General features: G+C 41.0%; 1 protein-coding gene across 1 annotated transcript in view; it reads left to right on the top strand.

The window, feature by feature from the left end:
- LOC147725843 (extracellular calcium-sensing receptor-like) overlaps positions 1-16,768 on the top strand; it is a 425,517-nt gene that overhangs the window by 206,721 nt on the left and 202,028 nt on the right. The window lies entirely within an intron of this gene.

The raw sequence follows: 16,768 nt of genomic DNA, 5'->3' as shown, positions 1-16,768 counted from the left end.
GCCGACATGCCGCTTCCTCTCAGTCAATATTGCGCGTGATGCGCTCTCACAGCTGTTTGGGCGAGCGCTGCAAATACAAGCCGCCGTATATATATATGAGGTACGTTCAGTTCTCAGCAGATGTAGCGCAGCGCAATTAGCCACACCGACAAGCAGGAACAGGCGAGACCCAGAAGTGGTGCAATACGATTTTATTTAAAGTTTAGCCAGCACCAATCCGCCACGCCATATATATATATATATATATATATATATATATATATATATATATATATATATATATATATATATATATATATATATATATATATATATATATATATATATATATATATATATATATATATATATATATATACACATATATAAACTATATAAACATATGTATAATCTGCATATCTATATAAATACAAATATAAATGCATGTATACATATACATATACATATATGCATACATATGCATGTTATGTACATGAAAGTTTGATAAACACTAATACAAGCAGAACTAAAAAGCCACCTAATTACAACAGAATTGCTTTAACTTAAACGAGGGCGAGACCTATTGCATTTTCGATGCTTGTTTACTTTGGTTTCATCAAGAAGGCATTCAGATGTGTCACACATTTGCACACATTTACAATCAATTAAGAATGTTAGCACTCTAGTTGCTTATTAGATCACTGTAGTAAAGCTACTGCTCACCGGGGAAGTCTGCTGCTGGTATTGAAAGTGCTTGTTTCAGTCTAGATTGTCAGAATTTTTAATGAAATAGAAGAGGATTTAAGAATTCACTCAAAATGTGACTTACTTTTTCTTACTGCAGCACTATTCGTACTTTCTATGGCAAAATGAACCCCCTCATTTTGTTCCTTTTTAAATTAAATGTTTTAAGAGTTACCACTTTATTCCAATCAAGATGGCTTCAGGTGTGCCATACTTTTGTCATAAATAGGACTGTTAGCTCTCTAGTTGTTCTTTAAAACTCTCTGGGAAGCTGCAGTAGAACACAAAGGAATCAACTGACAGTCTCTGCCCTTGTTGGATGTACATGTTTTACTGAGAATGTCAGACTTCATTTTCACATGACTGGGAAAGATAATGTGAGTTTACAGAAAATATACTCTCAGTTTAGCTTATAGATCACCTTCCAAACCTCTGTGGGAAAAGCATAAGAAAATAGTTTTCTCTCAAACATGATTCAAGATATCCCAGCATGGCAAAATCACCTTAGAGCACACCACAAGTCCTAAAATGAATATGGTACCATCAACAAATGATTTATAATGTAACTAAAGTCTTAAAACCTTCTATTAACTGCAATGCTTTTTAATGAGGTGCTATCATGCATATTGGTCCCAAAATAGCTGCCAACAATTCTTGGATGAAGTGCTGACAGCCAATCAGATCTCACGATGAGATGTGTGGTTAGGCCCCGCCCAGATACATATATATTTTTTTTCCTTTAATATCTAAAAACTTACTGAACAGATTTACACTATTTAACAAAATGGCACAACTCTGAAGCAAGGGCTACCTTTTTGCCAAATTTGGTGTAATTCCGTTCAGCAGTTCGGGCTGTAACTGCGATTAAAGGTTCCTATGGAAAATTGCATGGGGAAAACATGTTTTGTGAACCGCCTTTTTTCTTGGCCCCTGCTTCACAAATCACTGTGAAACTTTCAGGATAGGAGCGGACCGCAGCCCCCCACCAGTTTTAAAAATTTTGCGAAGATTCGAGAACTGGCGCCAAAGTTATTGCAAATAGAATGTTGCTGATTTCCTATGGAAAATAGGTCCTAACTATAACTACCTACTGTAGGTAATATATATGTATAATACATTAATTATTTTGGAGATATAGGATGCCAGCAGAATATGGGATATGAGTGGGGAAGTATATTAATACCTGGGTGTTTATTTTAGTACCCAGGTATTAATTATAAGATATTTTAAAAGGGTTGTGACAGCTTTTCTCTGGCAGAGGATGCTAGGGAAATAGGGGGTTTGGGTGAAGAGTGGTAATACTGGGGTATTTATTTTAAATACCCAGGTACTACATTTTAAACATTTAAGATTTTTTTTTAAATCCATTAAAAATAATTACAATTATTTAAAAATTATTATGACAACTTTTCTCTGGCACAGGATGACAGGAAAATAGGGATTTAGGGTGGGGAAGTGTATTAATACTTGGGTATTTATTTTAATACATATGCACTAATGTATTAGAATTTATTTCTATTTAAAGACATGCTATTATATGTAAAACTTAAATTTTAATTTTCAAATGTAAAATGTGTTTATTAATATGAATGAAACCTAAGTATGTAGTTTTTCTAAAAATAAAAATTTAATTTAAAAAAGGACAGTAGTTTTAATAAAATATAAAAATAAAAAACATAGCAATTTAAATAATTTAAACATATTTTTCAAATTAAAAGTATTAATGAACTCAAAATTGATTTATATTAATTTGTATTAACTTATTATTATTTTAAGACATTTATAATACATTTTGAAATAAATGACAATAAATAGAACACAATAATGAATTTTATTTAAAAATACATAAAACTAACGCTTCAACTAAAAAAAATATATATACACATACAAATATTTGTTATGAGATTTATAAAAAAAAAACATAAGCACATTTACATTTTTAAAACATTTTCATTAACATTATTTCCACGGTTTCCAATTGTATTAAATGGATAAAATTGTCCATTTTTTATTCACACTTTTTCAGATGACATACGTGTTTGAGTATGAATTTCTATAGTTTGTAGAGCATAGCGGTCAAGATCAGATGCAAGGAAGTGAGCTGGTCAGGTAAGTCAAACTTCACTTTTTAAATAGATATTATAGCAGGCATACTTTCATTAAAGGAGAGTACTGGGAGGTAGTTAGATGGATGTATGGATGTATTTGTGAGTTTTTATGTTTTTTAACAAGAAATTCATTCTCATGGTGCCTGCAGTTGCATGCTCACGATGGGGATTTTCTTTGTTAATTTAATACTGGAGGTTTAAAAAAAGGAATTCTCTTTCGGGAAGAATTTCATTTTTTTATTTAAATCAAATGTTTTCTAGAAGTAATGTATTTGTTTGGTACTGTTTTTTCTGTGTCGCAACCTTTTTTTAAATGAGATTCGTTTTCATCGATCTTTAACTAAGTCTGGGAGGTGAACTCTGCTCTGCTCGTGGAGTTTGCAGATCTTTCTGTACTCCAAGTTGTGCGGAGCTTGCAGAGTTCTGAAAAACTCTGCTTCGCGTAGCAGAGTTTTTTCCTCATTCGCATTTGTCAATGTCAAGTGGGTGTGCACGAGCAAAGAAAATCCACCTCCCGGCAAGATTTTTCCTTGTTTTCCGATTGTCAACATCAAGTTAGCAAGCACTAGTGTGGAAAATCAACCTGCCGGCGAGATTTCTCAACACAGGCGCTCATTTTTTTCATTGCGAGTGGTCACGTATGCTCGTGACCACTTGTGATTGAGTAACCGCCTGCTCGTGTTGAGAAAGCTCCTGCTCGAGTAAAAATATACTCGAGTGGCAGAAAGGAAGCAGCCCCTGCTTGTGCTGTGCATGGTGCCGTTAGCATTGGTAGCACAGTGCAGACAAGCACCTGGCACTGAAAATCACTGCGCACTGAATTTATCAAATGCACTCCACCCCTCGTGGAGCTACGCCTAGTGCAGTGAGGTTCTGTAGTTTTAGACTCCGCTTCGTATCTAGCCGCCATTTTGTGCTTAGCCACCATTTTGTGTTGCCTCACTCAGGCAGCACGGCGAACGCAGTGTTTTTTGCTCTTTCAGCTGCTACGTGTCTCTTCTGTTAAAGAGTAACCCTTGTCTTTGATTACTAAACCGATGTCAGGAACTGGCGGAGTTTGTTAAGTCCATGTCTAGACTGATTAATCCTTGTCTTACTCCACTGTTTGGGTCCCACCATTCTTCCTGATTTAATCTTATTTAACTGCCTTCGCTATTCTCTTCGTGTATTCTCTTGTGACATAAACTATCCTTTGAAGCATTCAAACATGTTCTACCACCTGCAAATTGAATTACGGGCACTACTGTTGATTAACTTGAGGGGAGGAGAGCACACGGGGTCTGAAAGAAGGGTGTTTTTTAGACACTTGATAGCTTGTTTTCGAAATTTTCCTATTCGTCAGTTTTGTATGTTTTGGGAGTTGTCATTGTAAATATGTGTACTATAATAGACTGTGCACTACGGAATTAAGTGGCAGTCTCCTGAGAATATACCATTAGGGTACTTCTTAGACAACTTAGCCGCGCTTCAAAAGACCTTCATGCCACTTCGACATACAGGGGTCGCTCACGTGGTTTGTGAAATCCTCCGGAATTTTCTTTCAAAGCTCCTCTCGACCCTCGGGCTGAACCACTACCACTGAAGTCGCCCACACGTTGGGCCACCAATTGGAGAACCTGACCTTATGGGCCGGGCGGTGCAGGGCACGCCTAATATCTCCGGGTTCAGCTGCCTTGTCAGACACGAGACACTCTGTTGGGCGTAGAAAATCAGATTTATTAGCTGCAGCCGACTGCTGCCCTGACTGTCGCCCTGCCTTGGCCCTTTGGTGATGATTGGTATCGCGAGACATTAGACAGACATCTGTTGGCGTGAGAAAACATTTAGTTAAGTATTCGTGGGTAGCGCCCACTCTTTGTTTTGGTTTTTGTTATTCGATCAGTGCACTTATCGAAGCCGAGGGGTAAGTACGTTTGTACTGTGACTACATTGTCTTAAACCCCTTGACGTTTGTAAGAAGTCCAGTTTAATACGAAATGCCTGGATTTAGTAAGTTTAGGAAATGTTGTTGTTTTGGTTGTTCTAGGGATTCCCGGCTAGAGGATTCTTGTCCGATTCCTCCGGTTGGAACTCCCACTTACGAGCTCTATTCTAAACATGGTCTTGGTCCTATTATTTGCAATGAAACATGGATCCGATATACGAAGAAAGATGGTGTCCTACAGTGGCCACAAAATGGTAGTTTTGAGCATGACATATTAAATAATTTGGAAGCGATTTTATTTAAGAGAAAAGCCCGGCCGGAAATGTTTGACTCTTTCCGCCTTTGGCGTAAGGAATCCAAACAGAAAGAAATTAAGTACATGAAGAAAGATAAGAAGGAGCAAAATATTACAATTTTACAGGCTGCCCAACAGTTTAAAAATTATGAGGCTGATCAGATGATTGAAGTTTCAGAAAGACAGCATCGTATGGCAATAGACAGATGTTATCCTGTGTTGCCTACTGCCTCAAAGAGTAAGGGTCCTGACGAAGATCCTTTCATGTCCCATCTATTGACATTACCTCCACCTTATGTGTTAGGTGCTAATGCACCCCCATTACAACCTGCTGCTAATCCAGTTAATCCGGTTCCTGCACATTTGTCTCTTCCAGTGATTCCACCTCCACTTCCTTTGCCACCGACTTCTGTACCCCAATCTTCTGTGCTTCAGTCTCCTTCATCTTCAGTTTCTTTTGCTACTGATTCTTCTCCTGTCTTACAAAATACGTTGTCTCCTGTTCTAGTGTCGGATTCCCCTACAGCTCGACAACGATTAGTTGACACTGTTTCTGGTCTCTTGTCACCTTTTCTTGGGCCTCTTTATTTTTCTCCTGCTTCGTCTCGAAGGCAATCTCGTAGCCAGATTCCAAATTCGGAAGAACGGATTAAGCTAGATTCTATCGCTCATAATTGGATCATGAGTGGTCTACAGTATAGTGTGCGCGATATTTTAGACACTTTTCTTCAATGGAATGCACCTACACAGAGGTATGTCTTTAATGTTATGTGCAATACTCTTATCAAAGGGTGGGGAGATATGGATTTGGATTTACCTCCTCAGGGTTTGCTCGAGATACAGGATCAATTTGATAAGGGACATATTGTGGGTCCTGATGTAGAGCGTGCTGCTCAAAAGCTTGTTACTTTCCGATCTTCCTTTTTCTCTCAAGCTTCTCTTGAATCTGATCCTGCGGTTCATCGTAAAATGGCACAATATCCTATGCGAGAAGTTCCTCCAATATGGAGAGATGCAGATCCAAACGCTCATCCGCCTATCCTTGCTCATTTTCAGCGTATATGGGTACATGATCCTTGGAAAAGATCGGAAGTGTTGGCACTTAAACAGTCTTTACCGGACCCTCGTAAGAATCCTGCTGGGTATTATAAAGAGTTGTCCCAGTCTGTTGATGCATGTTTCATGAATTTGGCAGATATTGATTTACTGATGGGAAATGTAGTCCCACAAGCTTTATGGGCTAAAATTCGTAAGGAAGACCATGATCAAGCTTTAGGTGGTGATTGGGCTGCTATAGCAGCCGCAGATGCAGGACAAATAGGTGGTGCCAAACCCGATGATTTGATCACGGAATTGCCCGGCAGAATAATAGCTCTTATGAAAACGATGATGCCTGCTGTACTCGTTAACTGGGATAAGTTGGCAGCGTGCAAACAAAAGATGGATGAAAGTGTCTCCGATTTCTTTACTTGTTTCGAAGAAACTTTCATCGACCATAGTGGTCAAGATATGAGTACTGAAGGTGGACAGCGATTATTCGTAGATAAATTTGTCTTTAATTTACTTCCAGAATTATCGCATAAATTGAAACAATCAGAGAGTTCATGGGCCATTTCATCGACTGCCCAGATATTAGCTACTGCTCAAAATTATGGGAATAGGGATAAGGAAGAAAAGGAAAAAGTGGAGAAAAAGACTAAAGAATTGAAAACAAAGATTATTTTGCAACAGGCTTATCCCCCTCGTTCTGCTCAGCTCCAATTACAACAGCCTCCACAGTTTCAGAGGTTGTTACAGAAACCTGTATCTACAGTTCCGCGACCTCCGTTGGGTCCTAATCAATGCGCCTATTGTAAAGAGGAAGGTCATTTCAAGAATAGCTGTCCGGTTTTGTTGCAGCCTTATGGCGGATCATTAGCACCACGGGGTCGTGGTGATTCTCGGTCAGTGCCCAGAGGTAGAGGGCGAGGTGCGTTGCCTCATGAACGACGTTCCTCTCCCCCTCAGGACACTACAAATTATTTTGATCAGCGGAATTCTCAGTTTTCACAATATTACAATGACGATTATTGCACAGACAATGAAAATGCTGATTTTCACACTAGCTAGGACAGCCATAGACAGAGTAAGGGAGTCGTATCAGATCCAGTGGATCAGAATGGGCCTTATGTTGAAGTTGTAGCATTGGGTATTACAGAACCATTTCTTTTGGATACTGGTGCAATGAGAAGTTTTATTATACATTCCAAACTCCCTAGGGCACCTTTGTCTGGCTTAACAAATGTTTCTGTAGGATTCTCTGGCGCCCTAGTTAGTAACCCTGTTTCCTGTCCTTTGCCTATTTCCATTGGTCCGTATGATTTAGAAGCTCCACTTCTTTTGACGACGGGTTGCGGAGAGAATCTATTGGGTTTGGACTTATTAAAACGCTTTCATGCCACATTGTATTGTTCCCCCTCTGGTGTACATCTTGCTTTGGGTGATAACTTGACTACTCCAATGTATGTATCTAAAGACCAACTACCACTCGGATTGTGTTCACTTCCTGCTACGCTTTGGGCTACGGGTCCGAATGATGTTGGATTGCTTCAAATTCCACCTTATGTGATTACTGTTAAGCCTGATGTTAGGTTGCCACGCATTCCTCAATACAAGATCTCTAATGATGGTGAGAGAGCTTTGTTGGCTATTGTTTATGACTTGGTTCAGAAGGGTGTGGTCGAAGAGACCAGAGGAAATGTTTGCAATAGTCCTGTTCTGCCTGTTCTTAAATGTACTGATCCTTCTCAGCCACCTGTGTATCGTTTTGTGATTGATCTCTGAGAGGTCAACAAAATTGTTGTCCCTCAGTTTCCTGTTGTCCCAGATATTACTGGTCTACTCACTATGATTCCTGCTTCGGCAGCTTGGTTTTCGGTTATTGATCTCAAAAATGCTTTCTTTAGCATTCCTATTGCTGAGGAGAGTAGGGATCTCTTTGGCTTCTCTCTCGGAGGCCGAAGTTTCCGATTCAAACGTGCACCTCAGGGCTATTGTGAGAGTCCCTCCATCTATAGTCAGGCTCTGAAATCTCAGCTTGACACCTTTTCTTTGCAACCAGGTGCTACTCTTATCCAATATGTGGATGATTTGTTAGTGGCTGCCGACTCAGAAGATGTCTGTAACATTTGTCTGATTTACACCATAAGGTGTCACCTTCTAAGTTACAATATTGATGCCAAGAGGTTACTTTTTAGGTCATCTCTTGTCGAAGGAGGGAAGGCGATTGACCCCAGAATGTATCCATGCAATCGCACGAATGTCTGTACCATCTACACAAAGAGAAGTGCGTGCTTTCTTAGGCATTACCTCTTATTGTAGACAGTGGATTCCGAATTTTTCCTTACTAGCTAAACCACTGTCGGCACTTACTCTGAAAGATACGCTCCAACCTCTTCCTTGGACTGATGAATGTCAGAAGAGATTTTCTGACTTACGTACTGCCTTGTGTTCTGCTCCTGTGTTGGTTACTCCAGATTATAGTAAGCCTTTCACACTCTATGTTCATGAAAGGGAAGGTTGTGCATTGTCAGTCTTGACACAACAATTTGAAGACAAACAAAGGCCATGTGCCCATTTTTTGGCTACATTGGATCCAGTAGCCAAGGCATTACCTAGTTGTCTCAGAGCAACAGCAGCAGCAGCGATTTCCATCCGTCAATCTGCTGGATTGGTGTTGGATCATACTCTTAATGTTATGGTGCCACATGCAGTAGATACTCTTTTGAACAGAACAAAAACCCAGCACTTAACAAGCGCTCGTTTGTCTGGATATGAGTTGACGCTTTTAGCCAGTCACATACATATCAAGAGATGTAATGTTCTGAATCCAGCAACATTATTACCTGTTTTAGATGAGAAAAATGTACAAGATCAGCATGATTGTTTTCTTCGTACAGAAGAAGAAACTAAAGGTCAAATTGATTTAAAAGATACACCACTTGCAGATCCGGATGGCATCCTGTGGTACATGGGCCTTGTTTTAAGCTTCCTAATGGCAAGACGACAGCAGCTTATGCTGTTACAACTTTGCATACAGTTGTAGAAACGGCACGCATTTCACAGAATTCAGCGCAAGCTGCAGAGTTGATTGCATTAACTAGAGCATGTGTGTTGGCGAAAGGGTAGAGAGTGACCGTTTATTCAGATAGTCAATACGCTTTTGGCGTTTGGTCATAGTTTCGGCCGTTTGTGGAAGGAAAGGGGATTCTTTACCTCCCCCGGCACTAAAATACAGCATGGTCAGTTGGTAACTGACCTTCTTGAATCACTTGCTTTGCCTGCTCAAGTAGCGATTGTGAAGTGCAGTGCGCATAAAAGGATCACTGATGACGCGGGTCGAGGGAATGCATTTGCGGATGAAGTAGCGGGAGAAACAGCGAAAGATGTTGAAAGTCACATGTATGTTGCAGGCCCTGCAAGATGGTCACAGAAGGAGGTATGTGTGAAGACACAATAGAAAGCATGAAAATGATCCAGAAGGAGGCAACTGAGAAAGAATTGAGTAAGTGGAGAGAGAGTACGGGAATGTTGGACACGATGGGATGTTGGACGGAATTATCAGAGCATCAGCGGTGGTTGTTACCAGATGCGTATGTACTACCTGTAGTTACTATGGCACATGGACCAGCCCATATCAATGCAAAGGGTATATGTAAACTTCTGGCTCCAGTATGGCAGAATGAAGGTATTCCTAAATGTGCAGAAAATGTGGTGAAGCATTGTATTGTCTGTTTGATGAACGATCCAGGAAAGGGAACACCAACTCCGGCAGGTCATTTTGCTCCCCCTACGTATCCTTTTGAGGTACTGCAAATAGATTACATTCACATGGAACATTTCAAGTATGTCCTGGTGGTGGTTTGAGCCTTTTCCAGATGGATAGAGGCCTAGCCCCTAAAGGACAATACTGCTTTGTCCACTGCCAAAATCCTTTTGAAGGAATTTTTCCCGAGATTTGGTTTGCCGCGCATTGTCTGGAGTGACAATGGGAGTGAATTCGTAGGCCAAATTATGCAGAAGGTGTGTGTGGGTCTTGGTATTAGACAAAAATTCCATGCGGCAAACCACCCTCAGTCAGCGGCTTTGGTAGAATGTTATAATGACACTCTCAAGCTCAAGTTAGCAAAGATTCAGGCCAGCACAGGCCTTTCCTGGCCTGATGCCTTGCCTTTGGCACTTCTCTCAACAAGAACGACTGTCCATTCTAAGCATTGGCGTAAAATACGTTCCGCTCGCGGAATTTGCGGATTTTCGGCATATTCGCAATCCGCGAACTCTCACGAATTTGCCGAAAATTCGCAAATTCACACGCAGCGGATTTTTTGGCTTGGTGATACAATATTGCGGTGCGCGGCGTTCACTTACCGTCATTCAGCGTTTGCAGAGTTGTTTTTCTCCATATTTTGCGTGTGCTGCGACCGCGATTACGTCATCGCGGCTTGCCACCTTGCACAGCATGTATCGCGAGAGTTCGCAATTGCGAACACGTAGATGCGACGGGCAGCAGCAATCTCGCACTCGCAAAATTGCAAAATTTGCAATTCTGCACAAGAAGTCCACCAGCAAGCAGCATAAAACTTCTGAAAATGATGATTTTTATCAGAATAACTCCTCAGGTTGACATTTGCCTGCACTTTTTTTTGCAAGGAGTCCATTTTGGGGGGCGGGGGGGGTGGGAGGAAGGAAGTGCCCCACAGTCTCCAACTTCCTGTTCCTGTCCAGCAGGCTCCTCCCAGTGCTTTCTTCATGTGCTGGTCACTTTCATTTGGATCTTGACCTGGAAGGATTACTTTTTGTGGATGCTGCTAGATATTTGGATTTGAGGCCTTTTTGACTTTCTTTGGATCACTTTTGGATTAGAAATCAAATTTCACAAGTAAGTTTGTTTCGGGCATTACAGTTGCTGCAACTACAATTTTGGAACTTTTTCAGAACATTAAATAAAATATATTGTGGGTCGCCACAGTATCCGGTAGGACCAGGTTTAGTTATGGGTGCATGATACAACTGTTTTGTTGAATTTAAACATGATTTAGGGCATGGATGGCATGGGATTGTGCTGATTTTTGTGTGTTTTTCAATTTTTTGGGCTGCTGTTGGGGGCTTTTGCCCAGGGGTAGTGAGTGGTGCATGGACTAAGTCTTTCTGTGGGGTCTCATTAATGTAAACATCATGGAGGGCATGGATGGCATTGGTGATTTTTGTGTGTTTTTCGATTTTTTGGGGTGTTGATGGGGACTGGCCATGTGGGTGCGGGCCATTTTGAGTGCTGGCACAGGCAGGCCCTGGCCATGTGCTTGGGGTGCAAGGGGCCATTTTGAAGGCAGGCAGTGTTCTCAGGCCTGCACCCATTTTGCCTAGCTTTCATCCATTATGCCCATGGGTAGTGAGTGGTGCATGGGCCTGGTCTTTCTGTGGGGTGTCTTGAATTTAAACATCATTGAGGGCATGGATGGCATGGGATTGTGCTGATTTTTGTGTGTTCTTCGATTTTTTTGGCTGCTGTTGGGGCTTTTTGCCCAGGGATAGTGAGTGGTGCATGGACTGAGTCTTTCTGTGGGGTCTCTTTAATGTAAACATCATGGAGGGCATGGATGGCATTGGATTGTGGTGATTTTTGTGTGTTTTTCGATTTTTTTGGGGTGTTGATGGGCACTGGCCATGTGGGTGGGGGCCATTTTGAGTGCTGGTACAGGCAGGCCCTGGCCATGTGCTGGGGGGCAAGGGGCCATTTTGAAGCCAGGCAGTGTGCTCAGGCCTTCACCCAGTTTGCCTTGCTTTCATCCATTATGCCCAGGGGTAGTGAGTGGTGCATGGGCCTAGTCAAGTTCAAGTTCAAAAGACCTTTATTCGAATTTCGTAAAATTCATAAAAGTACCGCAATAAAAAACAATTCATTAAAGTATACAAACATACAAAAGGAAAAAAGCATTATAAAATATTTCATGATATAGGGTTCATACGATTACAAAATAGTGCAGAGATATAAAGTTCCATACAATTACAGTAAAGCACAATAAGCTCCAATAAAACTGGTTTCGGTTTTCAGGGATTTTCCATCATTTTACGCACTCGTGTGGCCAGTCTTAAAAAAATGCTGGTGCGGAAAATTAATTCATCAGTGTCCAGGGAAACCAACATACTATATGATTCTTTAAGTGAGAGTGGTCTGTATTTCTTAAAATACGGAGTTAAGAGCCATTTAATGTATCTAGGATAAAATGTACAAAAGAATAGGAAGTGCAAATCATCTTGTGTGCTGACACGTCACAGGGGCATGGATTGAGGTCAGCACTGTGACGATACCCCAAGGGGAAGGACAACAAAAATTTTACTGTACCCGCCCTTAGGCAAAACAAAAGTGATCTCTCCCAGCTAGTCATCGGAAATGACAGATAAATCGGGAGGGGTTGTCTACACAGTTCGTTCCCTACGTATTTTGCAACACTTGATTTCTGCAATTCTCTTCCTATCCTTTTGGTGTTATGAAGTGCATACAGTGCATTTTTTACCTCAAGTTTGTCCTTGATTTCAATTGACATAGGATCAGTAAACAAATTGCCTCTATCCACTGCAATAAGCGATTTAGAAACTTGTAGGAGCCAAGGAATAGCCATTCCATGATCACAATTTAAACAGTCCTTTATGATGTTTTGTGTGAGGACGGCCGCATTATTCCTCCAGACTCTGATCCAAAAAAGTGCTGGTCTGGCTCTAATAAAGTCACTTATATACGGAAGGTTCAATTCACTATGGCAAATAAAATCAGACGATGAGATCGGGCGCCCAACATTTTTCTACAGAAGCGACTTTCCTCTCGTTGTATACAATGACTGCTTCCCATCCCCCAGACCTCAGCTCCATATGAGGCAACAGGTGAGCACTGTAATTTACAAATCTTTAAAATAGCCTTAGTGGCACCGATTTTCTTTGGGCGCGGAAGACTCAAAACAGAATTGGTGGCTTTCGAGAACTTGCTCGTGGCGTGGGCCAAATGCCCACTCCACGAGCCGTTCACAGCAAAAACCAGCCCTAAATAAGGAAATGTAGGAACAGATTCTAGTTTATCTGTACCTGTCTGTATGGTATTGAGTTTCCTTTTGCCAGGACCACAGGACATAATAAAAGATTTTTTAAAATTGACCCTTAAGTCCAGACCCTCCATAAAAGTAAAAAAAGTATGTACAAGCAGACGAAGAGCATTTGGTGTGCAGGCAATAATCACTGCATCGTCTGCTTATAAAAGCACTGGTAAAGGTTTCCCTGAGATTATTGGAACATCTGTTGTGACTTTTTTCAGGCAGTTAGATAAACCATTGATATAGATGATGAATAACAGGGGTGCTAGAACGCACCCCTGTCTCACCCCCCTACCTATGCCAATGGCTCCTGAGACTTCTCCGCCCATCCCGATTCGTACTCGTGCCTTCAAGTCAGTATGTAGGTAGGCAAGGAAGCTCACAAGGGTGTCATCAAGGCCATTGTGTAATAAAATTGGCCAAAGTTTGGATCTGTTCACCAAATCAAAAGCAGATAAGAGATCCTTAAAAGCGAGGTGGGTAGTGGATGATTTAGCAATGCTGTACTTATCAATTATTAGTTTCAGGTTCAGACATTGCTCCACTGTTCCTACCCCGCTCCGGAATCCCATCTGACAGGGGTCCAGGAAGTCTGCATCTTCCGCCCATTCAAGTATTCTATTATAAATTATACGTCCCAAAATTTTTAAAGTATTATCCAAAAGGGAGATTGGGCGATAATTAGCTGGTTCTGACCTATCTCCCTTTTTGTAAATTGGGACGATAATACTAGTTGCCCATGTGGCCGGCATTGCTGCTGTTGGAAGGCTATTAAAAACATTAAGAAGTATGGGTGTCCATAGGTCAGCATTATGCTTGATGATGTCTATTGGAAGGCCATCGGGACCGGGCGCCTTATTTCCCAAACTTTCTTTTATGGCTATTTTACCTTCGTGAGCTTCGATCTGTAAACCACGCAATTGTCCTAAATTAGAAATACAGTGTTCCTCTAGTGGTGCTGCATACATTTTTGAGAAATGAGTCTCCCAATCATCGCTTGTAATATTACAACTGATCTGGTTAAGCTTCTTGCCCATTTCTCTCGTTTTCCTAAGGGCGGCCCAAAAAGGGCCGCTGCCACTCAAATTAGCACTAGTCACCAATAATTGCAACTGTTCAGATAGCAGGTTAGCCTTTCTTTCAGATATTTTAGCTTTATAATGTTTCCTGGCTGCTTGAATGGTCACTTTGCACCTAGGTTTAGCAGAGAGTGCCTTTCTTAACTCCCTGTTTGCCAAGGAACAGGGTGAATCAAACCACCTTGGCTCCTTGCCTTCCTTGGGTAGTGGGACTGACAAGAAGGTTTTTATAGTGGAGCATAGTACTTCGAAATCAGCGATTATCTTATCGTAATTACTACTTGGGGAAAGACAAGACCCGATCAGTTGTGGATGTAACGTTTGTACTTTATCTAAAATTGCCCCACAGTCCACTCCCCTCCATTTTAATCGTAGACCATCAATTGATGGTGTAATGTCCCTTGCACCATTTAAATTCATAAAAATAGGGCTCGGTGCGAGATTCAAAATTACAGTTAATGGATTGTGATCACTGAAAGATGTCACCACCACGGAAGTTTTCACTATACAATCTATTAACAGAGGTGACATAAATATATAATCAATAATGGAGCTACTGTCCCTACTTATAAACGTGGGGGCGTGAGGAGAACTAGGGCTGTACCCTACTCTCATGGCGTCAGCAAGGTTGAATTCAATTAATATGTTAGACAATTTAGTACCCCTGCGTTCTGCTTGATCTTGGATGTCCCGTTCTCAGGCCCATGTCTCTTTGTTATTTTAGCATTGAAATCGCCCCCTATTAAAATCCCTGATTCTGTATCTGATAATAAAAAACATTCCAATTTATTTAAGGCTCTTGATAATGCCAGAAAGTTCTTATTCGGTACATGATAAAAATCATTATTATAAAAATTTATTAAATAAATCGTTGTCTTTGACTTTAGCTTAAATTCTAGGATTTGGATATTGGAATTATCGCTAGGCAGTTCTTTAATTGAGCCACCTGTCAGGATCTTAATCCCAATGAACAGACCACCCTCTGCTCTACCAAAACTAGGTTTGGGTGATGTTATGCTGAAGCAGTGATAGCCCTCAATGTATAAATTCCCTACAGATCACGTTTCTTGGAACATAAGAATATCCATGTTGTCAATTATCTCAGCCCATGCGGGGTCCATAAGCTTAGATTCCAGTCCTGCCACATTCCAGCTGAGAATTGATAGGCCATGGGTACTGTGACACTTACTGGGCTTGCCCCCGATACTCCTCGTTTTATTCTTGATCGTGTTAACAGCAACAGATAATGTACTGTTAGTGATCGAGTTATTTGCAATAGTATTCAGGACTGGACGTTCTTCTGTTAATACTGGCTGGTCCACATGGCTATTATTTATAACTTGGGTAATGGTATTACTTTTAGCCAGTCAGTCCTGCTCATCTAAATTGGAAAAGTATTCGAACCGATTATGAGTGGGGATGTTAAAGAATGGCCGAACATCAGATATTGGTTTGAAAAAATTTGAGGTAATAACTGGGTAGGACCTTTCTCTATAGTCGTGCTGGCGCATTGTTGGGAATTGCGGATAGTGCGTTGGATAGTGAGGTGGTACTGGCATTGGGGCCTGATGTTGCCATGTTTGTCCATTTGGGTAATTAAAGTCATGATTTTGAAAAAAAAGAGGTGATTTAATCCTAGCTCCAAAGTTCAAATCCTGCTGTTGAATGGTAAAATTATTTGCCATATTTTGTTTGGGAGATATCAAATATCTGTAAAAATAGCTTAGTGGGAGGAGAGTAGTGTTAAATTCCCATGGTGAGGGTAATGGGGCGCTAGCAAGGGTTCTCTCCGCCCATTGGGGATTTTCAAAATGTATTGTCACACAATCACCCTCAAACTTTTTCCTCAGTGGCCCTATCCAGCCCACTCGTTGAGTGTGGTTGATCTCCCTTGCCCCTTCAATAGGAAAATTACAATTTGCAATCAACCAGTGTAGGGTTTTGTTTTTAAGGGATAAAGGGGTTTCTTCTTGGTCCTTCCTTAATTTCGAAACGTTAACTAGGACCAATACGTATGCCCCACACTCTGGTGGTAAGTTAATACGTGAGGGAACCTGACTTATAGTTTTTTGGGGAGGTTGGGCCATGGGTAAACTATTCGAAGGGTTATGTGGTTGAGTCATAGAAATCCCCTTCGACTGTTTAGTATTTTGATCCTTCCTTAAGTCTGAGGCTACTTTAGTAATATGGGGATTCGGTGCTAACTGATCAGTAATAGTCCCATTAGCTGGAACCTGCGGTGCCTTATGTACTGTGTTAGTAGTTGGCGCTTGAAGATTGCTTGGTTTAGTGCCAGCAGGCTTAGTAGAGCTTGTTTTGGTTGATATACCATTAGGGGCGCCTTCTCTAGATAGGTTCTTAATGGGAGTACTTAGTTCGGCTAATAGCTTTTCTATGCGGGCGAGCCTGCTTTCTATAGGGGACAAATAAATGCTGAGTAGCTCACCCAATCTTTCTAACATGTGATCATTTGCAGTATTGACATCAAGTTTGCCATCCTTATCTTGCATCCCCCCTTG

Source organism: Lissotriton vulgaris, chromosome 3_1, assembly GCF_964263255.1.
Source record: "Lissotriton vulgaris chromosome 3_1, aLisVul1.2, whole genome shotgun sequence".
NCBI lineage: Eukaryota > Metazoa > Chordata > Amphibia > Caudata > Salamandridae > Lissotriton > Lissotriton vulgaris.
The sequence above is the reverse complement of the archived record's forward strand: the minus strand, read 5'-3'. Positions and strand labels throughout refer to the sequence as shown.